This window comes from Ranitomeya imitator, chromosome 1 (genome assembly GCF_032444005.1).
Source record: "Ranitomeya imitator isolate aRanImi1 chromosome 1, aRanImi1.pri, whole genome shotgun sequence".
NCBI lineage: Eukaryota > Metazoa > Chordata > Amphibia > Anura > Dendrobatidae > Ranitomeya > Ranitomeya imitator.
In genome coordinates, this window is record NC_091282.1 from 1,176,729,720 (window position 1) to 1,176,742,794 (window position 13,075).

Genomic DNA, 13,075 nt, shown 5'->3' on the forward strand with positions numbered 1-13,075 from the left:
AGCCACCCCAGAAAAGGCACATCTGGAAGATGCGCCTATTCTGGCACTTGGCCACTCTCTTCCCATTCCCGTGTAGCGGTGGGATATGGGGTAATGAAGGGTTAATGCCACCTTGCTATTGTAAGGTGACATTAAGCCTAATTAATAATGGAGAGGCGTCAATTATGACACCTATCCATTATTAATCCAATACTAGTAAAGGGTTAAATAAAACACAAACACATTTTTTTAAATTATTTTAATGAAATAAAAACAATGGTTGTTGCAGTATTTTATTCAACGCCCAATCCAGTCACTGAAGACCCTCGTTCTGTGAGTAAAAAAACATAATAAACCAACAATATACTTACCCTCCGCAGATCTGTAACGTCCAACGATGTAAATCCTTCTGAAGGGGTTAAAACATTTTGCAGCAAGGAGCTGTGCTAATGCAGGCTGCTCCTCGCTGCAAAACCCCAGGGAATGAGGCTAAAAATAGATCAATGATCTATATTTAGCTTAATTTGCGGTGAGGCGCCCTCTGCTGGCTGTTCATAGATCGTGGGAAATTACCTAGAAAGCCAGGGAGCTCAGGGCGCCTCACCGCAAATGAAGCTAAATATAGATCATTGATCTATTTTTAGCCTCATTCCCTGGGGTTTTGCAGCGAGGAGCAGCCTGCATTAGCACAGCTCCTTGCTGCAAAATGTTTTAACCCCTTCAGAAGGATTTACATCGTTGGACGTTACAGATCTGCGGAGGGTAAGTATATTGTTGGTTTATTATGTTTTTTTACTCACAGAACGAGGGTCTTCAGTGACTGGATTGGGCGTTGAATAAAATACTGCAACAACCATTGTTTTTATTTCATTAAAATAATTTTACATAATGTGTTTGTGTTTTATTTAACCCTTCACTACAATTGGATTAATAATGGATAGGTGTCATAATTGACGCCTCTCCATTATTAATTAGGCTTAATGTCACCTTACAATAGCAAGGTGGCATTAACCCTTCATTACCCCATATCCCACCGCTACACGGGAATGGGAAGAGAGTGGCCAAGTGCCAGAATAGGCGCATCTTCCAGATCTGCCTTTTCTGGGGTGGCTGGGGGCAGATATTTTTAGCCAGGGGGGGGCCAATAACCGTGGACCCTCTCCAGGCTATTAATATCTGCCCTCAGTCACTGGCTTTACTACTCTGGCGGAGAAAATTGCGCGGGAGCCCACACCAATTTTTTCCGCCATTTAACCCTTTATTTTAAGAGCTAGAACGGCCAAATTTTGCAGATACACACTACTAACATTAGTAGTGTGGAATCTGCAAAAAAAATGGAGAGAAGACATGGTTTACTGTATGTAAACCATGTCTCAAATCATGTCGGGTTTAGGAAGGAGAAAGAAAAAGCCGGTAATTGAATTACCGGCTTTCAAGCTGTATAGCGCTGGAATAAATATTAATATATATACATATATGTGTCTCGCTGACATATATATATATATATATATATATATATATATATATATACCTATTCTATGTGTACACATTTATTCTACCTATTGGACTGTAAGCTGTCAGTGTGATTTTACTGTACACCGCACTGAATTGCCGGCTTTTCTCTCTAACAGCGCTGGGTATTTCTCGCAAGTCACACTGCTGGTCCGTGTGTAATCCGTATTTTTCACGCTTCCATAGACTTTCATTGGCGTATTTCTTGCGCAGTACGGTGACAAACGCAGCATGCTGCGATTTTGTACGGCCGTAGAAAGCCGTATAATACTGATCAGTAAAATACGGCAAATAGGAGCAGGGGCATAGAGAATAATTGTGCCGTATTTTTTGCGAGTTTTACGGACGTAGATTCTGCGCTCTTACGTCCGTAAAACTCGCAAGTGTGACGCCGGCCTAAAGCTTCGTGAAGGAGCCGCTCAGCACTTCACAAGGCAACAATGGAAATAAAGCTGAATGTGTGCAGTGTGACCACCTGAGGTAATGGTCGTCACTGAGGTAGCCCCGCTAAGTCACACTAGTCTGATTGGTTGCTATGGGCTATTTTAGGACCCCATAGCAACAAATGAGAATTCAGCTTTCACTTCTCCCACCAACAAGCTGCGCTGTGATTGGCTACTTCTAGTCAGCCTTATTAACCCCTTAGGCTATGTGCACACTTTGCAGATTCCACTGCGGATTTTTCCGCAGTGGAATTCCAAAATCCGCAGTGAAAACCCATTGCGGTTTTTACTGCGTTTTCTTCTGCGGATTTTCATCTGCAGTTTTCTATTGGAGCAGGTGAAAATCCGCAGAAAAGAAGTGACATGCTGCGGAATGTAATCCGCAGTGTTTCCGCGCGTTTTTTTCCGCAGCATGTGCACAGCGTTTTTTGTTTCCCATAGGTTTACATTGTTCTGTAAACTCATGGGAAACTGCTGCCGATCCGCAGCGTTCAAATCCGCTGCGGATCCGCAGCAAAATCCGCAAAGTGTGAATATAGCCTTAATCTGAGACAAGTGTGACCCCTGCGGCTGCCGGCACTGCTATCACGGCCTGGCACTGTGGTAGTGCGGGGTACGGCACACGGTGACTACGTGCACGGCACAGACGAGACGACACCTATGTGATTGTGTATATGTGTAGTATCCGCCCGCTGTAGCCAGGTGATCATAATACTTGTAGAATGGCGCCATCTCCCCTCTGGCCCCGCCCCCTGCTAGTGCTCCAATCACGGCGCAGCTCCTGATATCTCCCCAGCTCGGCCGACCAATGAGCGCTCGCTGCTGTGCTCGGATGTTCCCGGCCTCACACCTTCGTCGTTCATTCATTGACTGGAGAGTTGGCGGAGGAGCAGCCGCACACACACGGGGCTCCGCTCCCCGGCACTTCCGCCTGTGCCGCTGCCAAAATGCCTTCCAGGTGTAGGCGAGTCCCGCCCCGCTGCTCACTGCTAACGTTACAGTGCTGACACCACGTGTAGGACGCAGAGTGCCTGCGGTGTGTGCAGAGCTGACACTGCCGTGTAGGGAGCTTCCTGTGCCCGGCAGGACAGGGGTGATCACAGTGTCCTCTCTTCTCTGTTGCCATGGTTAATAATGCTACAGCCATAAGTGTGTCATGTGCAATTCTAAATATTTTTCATGTATGGCACAGTCACGTGTCTCCACGGCAGGGCGCTGTATGGCACAGTCACGTGTCTCCACGGCAGGGCGCTGTATGGCACAGTCACGTGTCTCCACGGCAGGGCGCTGTATGGCACAGTCACGTGTCTCCACGGTGGGGCGCTGTATGGCACAGTCACGTGTCTCCACGGTGGGGCGCTGTATGGCACAGTCATGTCTCCATGGTGGGGCGCTGTATGGCACAGTCGTGTCTCTACGGTGGGGCGCTGTATGGCACAGTCACGTGTCTCCACGGCAGGGCGCTGTATGGCACAGTCATGTCTCCATGGTGGGGCGCTGTATGGCACAGTCACGTGTCTCCACGGCGGGGCGCTGGATGGCACAGTCATGTCTCCATGGTGGGGCGCTGTATGGCACAGTCACGTGTCTCCACGGCAGGGCGCTGTATGGCACAGTCATGTCTCCATGGTGGGGCGCTGTATGGCACAGTCGTGTCTCTACGGTGGGGCGCTGTATGGCACAGTCACGTGTCTCCACGGCAGGGCGCTGTATGGCACAGTCATGTCTCCATGGTGGGGCGCTGTATGGCACAGTCACGTGTCTCCACGGCGGGGCGCTGGATGGCACAGTCATGTCTCCATGGTGGGGCGCTGTATGGCACAGTCATGTGTCTCCACTGCAGGGCGCTGTATGGCACAGTCATGTCTCCATGGTGGGGCGCTGTATGGCACAGTCGTGTCTCTACGGTGGGGCGCTGTATGGCACAGTCACGTGTCTCCACGGTGGGGCGCTGTATGGCACAGTCACGTGTCTCCACGGTGGGGCGCTGTATGGCACAGTCACGTGTCTCCACGGTGGGGCGCTGTATGGCACAGTCACGTGTCTCCACGGTGGGGCGCTGTATGGCACAGTCACGTGTCTCCACGGTGGGGCGCTGTATGGCACAGTCACGTGTCTCCATGGCAGGGCGCTGTATGGCACAGTCATGTGTCTCCACGGTGGGGCGCTGTATGGCACAGTCATGTGTCTCCACGGTGGGGCGCTGTATGGCACAGTCATGTGTCTCCACGGTGGGGCGCTGTATGGCACAGTCATGTGTCTCCACGGTGGGGCGCTGTATGGCACAGTCATGTGTCTCCACGGTGGGGCGTTGTATGGCACAGTCATGTGTCTCCACGGTGGGGCGCTGTATGGCACAGTCATGTGTCTCCACGGTGGGGCGCTGTATGGCACAGTCACGTGTCTCCACGGTGGGGCGCTGTATGGCACAGTCACATTGTGTCTCCACGGCGGGGTGCTGTATGGCACAGTCACATGTCTCCACGGCGGGGCGCTGTATGGCACAGTCACGTGTCTCCACGGCGGGGCGCTGTATGGCACAGTCACGTCGTGTCTTCATGGTGGGATGATGTATGGCACAGTCACGTGTCTCCACGGCGGGGAGCTGTAAGGAGCAGTCGTGTCTGCACGGCGGGGTTCTGTATATCACAGTCATATCCGGTCTCTATCCGTGCCACGGACACACTTGTCATGGTCACCTGTCTATCTGTCCTAGCAGTGCAGAAACAAGGGGCAACTTAAGGCTATGTGCACACGTATAATGGTCCACTGCGGATTTGATAAATCTGCAGGGCAAAAACGGTGCGTTTTTGCTGCAGATTTATTGTGGATTTACCGCTGTTTTTCTGCAGATTTCACTGCAGTTTAACAACTGCGGTTTTCTATAGGAGCAGCTGTAAAACAGCTGCGGAATCCACAGAAAGAAGTGACAGGCTACGGAATTTAAACCGCTACGTTTCCGCACGTTTTTTTCCGCAGCATGTGCACATCGTTTTTTTGTTTCCCATAGGTTTACATTGTAATGTAAACTCAAGGGAAACTGCTGCGATTCCGCAGCGTTTTCCGCATTGTGTGCACATACCCTTACTCGTTCATAGATGCCCCCTGCAATCCCAGTGTTTCACTTTTAGCCTCATAGGCCGGGGTCACACTTGCAAGTTCAATGCTAGGAGCTCGCATCAAGTCCCGGCATAGAAATACATGCAGCCACACGCTCCGGTCCCGAGTGCCGGTGGCAGTGTTGGGACTTGATGCGAGAGACTCGCATTGAACTCTCAAGTGTGACCCCAGCCATAGACAGATATACAGGGGACTCTCCCTTCCACCCAACATGTCATCAGACATGGAGAGATACGACCATGATCTGGCAGGTTTGCACATTTCCTAATTATTGAGATCGGTCACATGGAAGATACCTGCTTAAGGCCGGTTTGACACGTCAGTGTCTCCGGTACGTGTGGTGACAGTTTTCTCACATACCGGAGACACTAACACGTAGAGCCATTCAAATGAATGGGTCTGTGCACATGTCAGTGTGTTTTCACGGACCGTGTGGAAAACATGCAGACATGTCTATTTTCACCCAGACACACGGTTTAAAAATGTGCCACACACGGAGAACAGTGTACACTGTCCTCTGTGTGCATGGATGACCGCCTGGGAAGTAGCGCTACTGTAAGCCGCTGTTCCCCGGCGGCTGGTGCTGAACGTGGCTTTCATCCATTCTCCCCGGTGAGCAGGAGAGAATGAATGAATGAAAAACCCGACGTGGGTCCCCCTATGTTTTTAAACCAACCCAGCAAAACTCACAAGTGCCCAGAAAAGGCACATCTATTAGATGCGCCAATTCTGGAGCTTTGCCCGGTTCTTCCCACTTGCCCTGTAGCGGTGGAAAATGGGTTAATGTCACTTTCCTATTGTAAAGTGACATTAAGCCCGGCTTAGTAATGGAGAGATGTTAATAAGACAGCTATGCATTACTAATCCTGTAGTTGGAAAAGGGTTAAATAAACCACACAGTAAGAATAAAGTGTTTTAATGTAATCATACACCACACAGTTTTGCCATCTTTACTGCTAATCCAAGCGACGCCCTCGATCTGTAAAAAAATAATAAACCAACAATATACCCATACCTGTCCGGCGTTCAGACCCACGGCGTAATCCATACTGGTGCTAATGCGACCGTTCTGGCTGTAAACTACTGGGGAATGAATGAGAAGCAGCGGGCACAGGCTCAGTAACTAGCGGTGAGGTCACTGAGTCTGTGCTCGCTGCCGGCATGAACTCCTGTGACCTCAGAACCGTGGGAAATGCAAGTGATGACCTGAGTTCCAGGTCTCAAAATGGCGGCACAATTTTTTTTACAAAATTTTTTTTTAAACGCTAAACAAAAATCTTTTAATTTCTTTTAATTATCTTTTAAAGTTTAGTACTGATATAAATGTACTGATCTGGAAAATCATATTGACTGATCAGTTTTACTGCTCATTGAACACCATAATAACAAAACACAAAAACCTATGGCAGAATTGCTTTTTTGTTTGTTTTTTTCTCAATTTCTCCACACTTAGAATTTCTTTTTCCATTTTTTTTCAGTACAATATAAAGTAGAATTAGTAAAGTCGTTAAAAACATTTTAAGTCGTCCCGCAAAGAAAAATCCCTCATATGGCTATGTCAACTGGAAAAATAAAAAAGCTATGGCTCTTCAAAAAAAACGAGGGATACAGCAAAAGTGCAAAAACTAAAAACTCCCAGGTTTGTAATGGGCTAAAATATCCTGAAAGTAGGTCCAAATATAGCTATAGTTACGTTATCACGATTGGCGTGGTATTAATAACAAAGAGGCTAATTTAGTGGAGAGAATCGGTATTTGTAAAAAAAACAAAAAAAAAAAACCCTAATATCCCTAGTATGACCTATCCGTGTAAACTAACCCCAACAAAGAAAGTTCACTCACAAGCAACTGAATGAAACTGAAAGAAGACTAGATATTAGAAAAAAAAATTTGACAGTGAGGAGGATCAATGAGTGGAGCAGGCTGCCATGAGAGGTGGTGAGTAGGCTTGAGCGAAACGGATCGTACAAATTCAAAAGTCGCCGACTTTTGGCAAAGTCGGGTTTCATGAAACCCGACCCTAGTGTGGGATCGGCCATGCGGTCGGCGATCTTCGCGCCAAAGTCGCGTTTCGTATGATGCGTTTGGCGCCATTTTTTCAGCCAATGAAGGAGCGTGGGCAGAGTGATGACATAGGTCTTAGGGGCGTGGACGCCTATCGCCATCTTGTCGCTTGTGCGCTGTAGCGATTTGCAATGTGTAACACCAGCTTTTCTGTTCAGGGACGGAGGGAAAGGGAGAGGGAGAAAAAAAAAAATTCCCATTGACTTTGCATTGGGTTTCGTGTTCCGGTTGATCCCCGACTTTTCGCCATAACCGGCCGATTTCACTCGACTCGACTTTTGAGATAGTCGGGTTTCGCGAAACCCGACTCGACCCTAAAAAACTAAAAGTCGCTCAACCCTAGTGGTGAGTTCTTCAATGGAAGTCTTCCAGACATCTGTCTGAGATGGTTTAGTGACTCCTGCATTGAGTAGGGGGTTGGAGATGATGGCATTGGAGGCCACTTCCAACTCTACCATTCAATGATTCCACGTCTATCACATTGGATTTTAAAATCACACAATAAAGGGTGTGTTAGTTTTTTGGATCTAGTATGCTTCACACACTTCTCGGGTGGGAAAAGTCCCATTGCACCATCTGCAAACTGCAGAATTTAGTGTGTCGTCTCCAAGAATTATATCTTCAGGATGGAGAGTGACATACCATCTCTGGCTTGTCAAGGTAAGGAGGCTTATTTGCCGTACAATGCTCCTCTGAGAAATATAATATGCAAATTGCCTCTTCTGAGAAAAAGAGGACTTGACTCTATAGCGCCACCTGTTGGAAGTAGCGATCCTACAAGTCACAATCAACTCTTTAATGAGTCGTGCAATATGACTTACATTAGGATAAAAGCCAAATCAGTATCTCAATTCGCAGACACGGTGTTTCGGGCTGTTGGCCCTCGTCAGTGCGAAGCATGAGAACTAATTTGGCTAGATGAGATTAGAATAAGATAAGATTAAAATATATCTACTCCAACATGGTATCAATAAAAACATCAGCAAAGTGCTCAAAAAGTAAGCCCTCACACAGCTGCAGATGCCAAAAAAATGAAAACGTAACTTAGGAAAATGGCGACTCAAGCAAAATTTCTTTTCCTTACAATTTTCAGAAATGTTTTCACCACTTGAATAAAAAGAAAGCCTTTACATGTTTGGCGTCTGCGTAGTCGTACTGACCTGGCTAACAATACTGCCTGGTCAATTTTACCATAAAGTGAAAATAGTAAATTAAAAAAAGAAAAAACATTGTGAAATTGCACTTTTTTTCCGATTTCATTGCACTTTAATTTTTTTCACTATATGGTAAAATGAATGGTGTCATTCAAAAGTACAACTTGTCTCACAAAAAGACCATCCCTCATATGGCCATATTGATGGAAAAATAAAAACGATTACGGCTCTTGGAGGAAGGGGAGTAAAAACGAGAGAAAAATAAACGTAACATGGTGTAAAGGGGTAGATGAGATAATCACGGTATATTTACACATGCATGGCTTAATCTTTGAGACAAACATATGCTTCTGGGAGACACAACAAGGTTCTCCTCTTACTTTACCTTTATTTAAAAAAAAGAAAACTGGATTAATTTGGTTTAAACAGACTTTCCTGTTGCTTCTACTTTAATAGTGCAACCTTTGTAAACTTTCACACCATTCGTCCCATGGCCGAGTCACATTTCAGTAGCAAGTAGATCTTAAGATCCCGCAAAGTCACAACATTAGATGTTCATATTTTGAAAATTACCAACCATGCCCCAAGGGTTAGCTTGCATCATGATTCGACAGAAACAAGTACATGAAATGTTTTTATTGTACACTAAAGGGCCATATATAAACTTTTTTTGGTAAGTCTCCAAAGAAGGGACAAACAAAAATGCTAAAGTGCGTTACCCCTTTACAGTGGTCAGGCTGTGGTTCTAGCGCGCAGTTCATGTATTCACACTGTACATGACACATCACATTCTGTTGTCACCTCCGCTGTGTTGCTGGATTGGTTTCTGCACTTTTGATCTTTTGTATAGTGACATGTCTGTGACTGGCATGTAAAATTCACATTGGAGCTTGTCTGCTGATCATCGCATAGGTGAAATGGCTTTTAGCGGAATACGACTATTGTATGAAATATGAGATTCACTGTGATATTCTAGGGCTAATCTCATCATCACACAAGTGGCTTTTGTAAATCCCCAAAAAGTGAATGGAGAAAGGCGGCCACATCTCTGAGCATTCTCTGCTTGCATGCCACAGTCACCCCATCAGGTGGGACAGAGGGCATGGGAGCTCTATTTTTACCTTAGGCGTTGGTCCCAGAGATGGGAGCCATATCTATAACACGTGGCATAGGAATTTATAGTGCAAGAAATCACAGCAGTGCCACAGCAGTTTAAGTTCTCTGTAGTTTTTTTTTATTTTGGAAGGAATTTGCAATATGAGATCACAGCCTTTGAAAGGAGATGGACATGCTACTCACGTTACTCCTTGAAGAAAGTATATTGTTGTAATGTGAACTGTGATGTATAATACGAATTGTGATGTGCATTGAAGGTGTTAATAATATTGATAGTGAGTGTGAGTAGTTTGACAATATGGATAGTGAGAGTTAATGTTTAGGGCTAGCCCATAGTGGAAGGGGTTAAGTTGAAAAGAAAGTGATGGTTTCTTGTTAGAACTTTGAATGGAAAGAGGGCCTAAGGTCCATTGTGAGCAGTGAGGCATTCTGGGGTGTCCTTGAAGTGAGAGGAGACCCGAAGAAAGAGTGCGATCCGGAGCAGAAGTGACGGAGTGATCTACCAAAGATGGGTCCTGGGAGAGGACGCCTAACATAAAGGCCCAGAGTTTATAACTCTAGAAGGTAAAGGACCTAGATAGGACTGAGTATGTGAAATGAATAGGTTATCTCAGGTGGAAGTTAAGGTACCGTCACACTGAACGATATCCCTAGCGATCCGTGACGTTGCAGCGTCCTGGCTAGCGATATCATTCAGTTTGACACACAGCAGCGATCAGAATCCTGCTGTGATGTCGTTTGTCGCTGCAGAAAGTCCAGCACTTTATTTCGTCGCTGGACTTCCTGCTGACATCGCTGAATCGGTGTGTGTGACGCCGATTCAGCGATGTCTTCACTGGTAACCAGGTTAAACATCGGGTTACTAAGCGCAGGGCCGCGCTTAGTAACCCGATGTTTACCCTGGTTACCAGCGTTAAAGTAAAAAAACCAAACACTTCATACTTACCTTCCGCTGTCTTTCCCTCGGCGCTCTGCTTCTCTGCCCTGTGTAGCACAGCGGCCGGAAAGCAGAGCGGTGACGTCACCGCTCTGCTTTCCGGCCGCTGTGCTTACACAGGGCAGAGAAGCAGAGCGCCGAGGGACAGACAGCGGAAGGTAATTTTGAAGTGTTTTTTTTTTTTTTTTACTTTAACGTTGGTAACCAGGGTAAACATTGGGTTACTAAGCGCGGCCCTGCGCTTAGTAACCCGATGTTTACCCTGGTTACCGACATCGTTGGTCGCTGGAGAGCTGTCTGTGTGACAGCTCTCCAGCCACCAAACAGCGACGCTGCAGCGATCCGGATCGTTGTCTGGATCGCTGCAGCGTCGCTTAGTGTGACGGTACCTTTAGAGCGTCAGCAGTAGAGAAGATGAGGACCGGTCATACTGGCACCCTGACGGGAAAGATATGGAACCACAGGTCAAGTAAAGGACTGGAACTGCTGGTCAAGTAAAGGACGCTTGCTAAGCAGGACTGTAGAGTCGACCTGGGTTGTGGTGGAGTAGTGAGAAACAGTGGAGACAGAGGACAAGTAGAAAGAATAAAGAGGAAATGTGAATATAGAGACAAAGAAGGGGAAACTGTGTGGAAAATGCTTTGAGTTGTGAATGAAATGTTCCTAAGACTTTGTACTGGCTATCTCCGGCATATATTCCCTGTTTAGTTCCCGTTCAGAAAAAGTTGATTTTTGACTTGTGGTCTCCGTCATTGAACTGCAAAAGACCTGGTCCTGGCAAACCAGCAACTTTGGTTACAAGCAGCATGCACAGGTAGAGCTCCCTCACAGCACATGTCTATGGGAAAAAAATATATCTTGGTACCGTGTTAGCCAGTGGATAGAAAAATATTTAGAATTGAGAGCACATGTCTACACACCTAGCCAGGACTCTTACATTCATGTAACGTGCCGGGGTGCAGTAGACGAGTACCTTGCCCACGGCTACCACCCTGCGCTACGTTACACATTCACTAATACAATTTCATATGAATCTACTTATTTTGATTATCTTGCAGAACAGGAGTGGCTTAGTTATGTTGCCAAAGAAACCAAACGTCTCAACCGATGCTGATGTAGATTCTCCTGGCATTATACAACAAGCAATTATACTGGTATTTCTTATGCAATAGTCATTGCTAAGTTGTGAGGTGTGGCATTTTGGCGTTAGACCTTGATTTTTTTTTATATAGTGAGCAAATTATATATGTAGTTATTAACACTGTTAGAAACCAATTATGTGGATCTTCGAAGACATCCGTGATGTTTTTAAAGGAGCCACGATTCTTCAAAAGTAGGTAAAGAGTAGAGCTGGTTACTGTAAAAAAACTGTTCCCTTCCAGTTGTGAGGTGACCACTGCAGCCAATCACTGAGCTCAGCGGTTTCATGCCATAGATGCAACCATCACCACCGATAACAGTGATAGGTTGTGGTGGTCTAGTGAATGATGGACAGGATGTTACCACCAAAGACCCAGCTGGGAGTACTAGAAGGGTGGCAATGATTCAGATCTCTTTTTTTTTTTATTTTCTTATCACAATTACAAATAATACAAATGTGACCTAAAAATGAAAAGAAAATGGGATTGTGGAATATAACGGATAATTGATTGCCACCTATCAACTCCTTTCTTAACTAATCCCTAACTTTATCAATTCCTCCCTCTTGTATCCACGTCCAAATGTACAATTCTCACTGCACAACTGGCTGGGTATCTTTTGTGGTCCTAGCTACTTCGGAAACCTGACCCATGGCCATGTAGACAGCCACCCCCTCATCCTGGCCCTGGTGCTTCTTGTCATTGCCTGTACTGCTGTTCCTAGAAACTGTGGTCTAGTAGAGCACAGACGGATGCTCCATGGTGTTTCGAAAAGTCCCTAAAATATCATTTTTAATAGGCCAATTACTGTACAGGGCAGGTCTACCTGCTAATAACACAGTGATTATCGCCATGTTTGGACTTGCTTTATGAATTGGAGAAAAGGAAACGTTTAGCCCTATACCCACACGTAGCCCAACTTCTTTATATACAGTCAAATATTTACAATGCTCTCATGTACAGAAGACACCAGCATTTCCCTTGTATAATTCACAACTATAAGCATTTGAGTTATTGATACATGTGTTTTTTAACAGTGAAATGGATTATCTGTTTGGATAATGAGTATTTGCGTAATGCACCATAAAAAATAAACCTTTTCTGCTGCATTTCTCCGCTTGCAAACAGGGAATGTGCTAATAACAATGTGCAAACTGTATAGGGAACAAACATCATTCTAAGGGCTCACTCACAAGAGCGTATAACCCGGACGAGTGCAGTCGGGTAATAAAAGGGACTGCACTCGGACTAATATTATTCAGTGAGGCAGTGCAAATCTGAATTATTTTTTTTTACAGCTGTATTCGGCATGAGAAAAAATTGCAGCTTGCTGAGATTTCACTCCGAACTCGGGTGGGTGCAAGAAAAAAATCGAACAATCAACACGGCATCCGATTTTTGCAGATATGTTGCAATTCTATACTGTAAAAGTTCCTGTTAAAGATTAATAGCTGCTGAGTAAAAAAACGGATTGCAAACTGACAGCACACGGATGACAAGTGTTAAAAAAAATCATCACACTCCCCTAGATGAGACTGTGATCATATGATTATTATCATTTAAATGGGCCTGTAAAGTGGTTTTCCAGGACTTAGTTTCTTCAGCATTTCAG